This window comes from Triticum dicoccoides, chromosome 3A, assembly GCF_002162155.2.
Source record: "Triticum dicoccoides isolate Atlit2015 ecotype Zavitan chromosome 3A, WEW_v2.0, whole genome shotgun sequence".
NCBI classification, from domain to species: domain Eukaryota; kingdom Viridiplantae; phylum Streptophyta; class Magnoliopsida; order Poales; family Poaceae; genus Triticum; species Triticum dicoccoides.
Window position 1 is genome coordinate 607,521,468 of NC_041384.1, and position 3,855 is coordinate 607,525,322.

Sequence of the window (3,855 nt, forward strand, 5' to 3'; positions counted from 1 at the left end):
CCAAAGAATATTATCAAGTATTAGCAGCTGAGCTGTCAATTCAACCACACATGGAAACTTAGTATCTACAGCAAAGTGTTTAGTAGCAAAGTAATATGATAGTGATGGTAACGGTAACAAAGGAGTAATGAAAGCAAAGTAATGTTTTTGGTATTTTGTAGTGATTGTAACAATAGCGACGGGAAAGTAAATAAGTGTAAACCAGTATATGGAAAGCTCGTAGGCATCGGATCAATGATGGATAATTATGCCGGATGCGGTTCATCATGTAACAATCATAACATAGGGTGACACAGAACTAGCTCCAATTCGTCAATGTAATGTAGGCATGTATTCCGAATAAAGTCATACGTGCTTATGGAAAAGAACTTGCATGACATCTTTTGTCCTACCCTCCCGTGGCAGCGGGTTCCTAATGGAAACTAAGGGATATTAAGGCCTCCTTTTAATAGAGAACCGGAACAAAGCATTAGCACATAGTGAATACATGAACTCCTCAAACTACGGTCATCACCGGTAAGTATCCCGATTATTGTCACTTCGGGGTTAACGGATCATAACACATAATAGGTGACTATAGACTTGCAAGATAGGATCTAGAACTCTCATATATTGATGAAAAAATAATAGGTTCAGATCTGAAATCATGGCACTCAGGCCCTAGTGACAAGCATTAAGTATAGCAAAGTCATAGCAACATCAATCTCAGAACATAGTGGATACTAGGGATCAAACCCTAACAAAACTAACTCGATTACATGGTGAATCTCATCCAACCCATCACCGTCCACCAAGCCTACGATGGAATTACTCAGGCACGGTGGTGAGCATCATGAAATTGGTGATGGAGAATGGTTGATGATGACGACGACGATGAATCCCCCTCTCCGGAGCCCCGAACGGACTCCAGATCAGCCCTCCCGAGAGGTTTTAGGGCTTGGCGGCGGCTCCTATCATAAAACGCGATCATTTCTTCTCCCTTATTTTTTTTCTCCCCGAAAGCAGTTATATAGAGTTGGAGTTGGAGTCGGGGGGTCTCCAGGGGGCCACGAGGTAGGGGGCGCGCCCTAGGGGGGGGGCGCCCCCCACCCTCATGAGAAGGGTGTGGGCCCCCTAGTCTTCATATTTGGCGAGGATCTTTTATTATTTATTGTTAGATATTTCGTGGAGTTTCAGGTCATTCCGAGAACTTTTGTTTTCTGCACATAAAACAACATCATGGAAATTCTGCTGAAAACACGTCAGTCCGGGTTAGTTCCATTCAAATCATACAAGTTAGAGTCCAAAACAAGGGCAAAAGTGTTTGGAAAAGTAGATACGACGGAGACGTATCATAACCTGAGCAGAATAAGTGGTGCATATAATGTCATCATGTTGCATGATAGTGTCATCATGTTTGTATGTACATGCCATGCTCCTATTTTTCTAGCGATATTATGTTTATGTTGTTCATGCCATGTTATCCTGATGATCTCATGATAATTCCTGCTTAACCTATAATTGCCATTCTGTTGTTTGTCTTGAATGCTTCTGGTTATTGTGAGCTTGCAAGTACATTCAATGTACTGACCTGGCGTGTCATGCCAGCTTGCAAGTCGTGCCTCGATTTCTTGCTTGTTTGGTGTTGTTCCTATGTTCGCGAGCTTGGATAAATGTTCCAGCCAGAGTCCCTGCGGATTGGAGTCCATCATCGCCGTTCGTTGTTTCGCTGCCAGTAGTTGTTCCGCTGCTTTGAGTTGTTATGCTGCTTGTATAGAGCAAGTGTGGTTGGCGTAGTGTCGCTGTGCCGATGTTATTCATTGTAATATCGGAACCCTTGTATTCATATTCCTGTTGTAATAGAGAGCTGGTTTGTTCTATACTAAGAAGTGTCGTATTCCAGAAGACTTCACCTCGATCACTTGCCTGGAATACAAGGCGTTCCGGTTTTCTCTAAGCCGGGGTGCCACAGGCTTGGTATCAGAGCAGGTCTGGCTGTAGAGCGTCCAAGTCCGCTAGAACGTTAGAAAATGATAGTATAGGGTCTGGTTGTTACCCTTGCTGGCTGCATTCGGTTGTTGCATTTGTTTCTTGCATATAGGATTATTTCGGTTGCCATTAACCCCTGTTTCATGCGTAGATGGCGGTCAACTTCCATGAGTTCAGTGCCCTTCCCACAGCTCCTGGTGTTGTTCCTATTGAGTTCAGTCCCACTCCTGCACCTCTCAGCTTTGCCGCCCTCCTTGGTGACATGTGGCATAGCATTTATCCCCTCGGAGATCCACCTCATTATCAAGTATTCCAATCTTCTGCTGGAGGAATAATTCAGGAATATGTTACTCATGTTCATCAATCAGCCCTGATTCCTGTCGGTAAGCGCACCTATAGTTTCCACGGTGGTTACGGCCCTACCCCTGAGCGTGCTGTTCAGCTTGCCGCAATGGCAGGAATCACCGGTCTTCGTCATCAAGAGAGCATGGTGCAAGAGAACCGTGCTTATCAATATTATCCCACCATCGTCGAGAATCCTAGGCGGATCCGGTTTCTGTCTGCCAACCCTCAAGATGACCCGGCTATCCTCGCCATGTCTCGTTACATGACAGCCGAGTGTCTACTTATTTCTGAGTTAGTCTGAGATGCCATTCGAGCCAGGAGATTTCTTGGTGTCACTATACCTCAGTCTCCGCCAGCTTCTCCAAATCTTCCGCCTCGTCCATCCAGAGTTTCAGAGTCAGCGGTTCCACTCACTACTCCCTTAGCTTCTTCGTCAGTGCGCGAGCGTTTGCTCAAGCGTAGGGTGTAGTCCTTCATGTAGTGCTTGTGCATCTGTTGTAGTATCATGCTTGTGTGGAGGAGCTTTGTATCTTGTTTGTTGTGTGCTTTGTTGCAATAAATCGTTTTCTCGTGCTTCTTTGCTTTGAATCCTCAGTGTTACCCCCTGTCGGTGTCAAAACCGGCGGATCTCGGGTAGGGGGTCCCGAACTGTGCGTCTAGGCCGGATGGTAACAAGAGGCAAGGGACACGAAGTTTCACCCAGGTTCGGGCCCTCTCGATGGAGGTAAAACCCTACGTCCTGATTGATTAATATTGATGATATGGGTAGTACAAGAGTAGATCCACCACGACATCGGAGAGGCTAAACCCTAGAAGCTAGCCTATGGTATGATTGTATGTTCTCCTATAGACTAAAACCCTCCGGTTTATATAGACACCGGATAGGGTTAGGGTTACACAAAGTCGGTTACAATGGTAGGAGATCTACATATCCGTATCGCCAAGCTTGCCTTCCACGCAATGGAAAGTCCCTTCCGGACACGGGACAAAGTCTTCAATCTTGTATCTTCATAGTCCAGGAGTCCGGCTGAAGGTATAGACCGGCCATCCGGACCCCCCTAATCCAGGACTCCCTCAGTAGCCCCCGAACCAGGCTTCAATGATGATGAGTCCGGCGCGCAGATTGTCTTCGGCATTGCAAGGCGGGTTCTCCTCCAAATTCCGTGTACCTGTTGAATAAAGTCCGGTTTCTTGTAAATGTTGCGCTCCTCGGCTTCTACGCCCAATAATGGCCGTCTCCCATGTGTCAAATGAATATGAAAAGTCTGAGTGTTTTTACATCCACACCCCTAGCCACGTAAATGAGCCGCCCATTTAAGGGGACGAGGATTTAGATCCAAACCACACCTTCTCCCCTTAGCGAGTGTTCATCAGAGCGCATTCGACAAAGGTCCATACCACCATGGCCAGCCGTCGCAACTCCTCCTCTCGCCCTTCCAGCCCTCAGCCTGGATATTGGGAGAGATGCTCCATCCCGCATAGCGAGCTAGTGACGCTCCAGACCAAGGGATTTCCCCCTCGGCCTATATGGTCCCGGTTCGA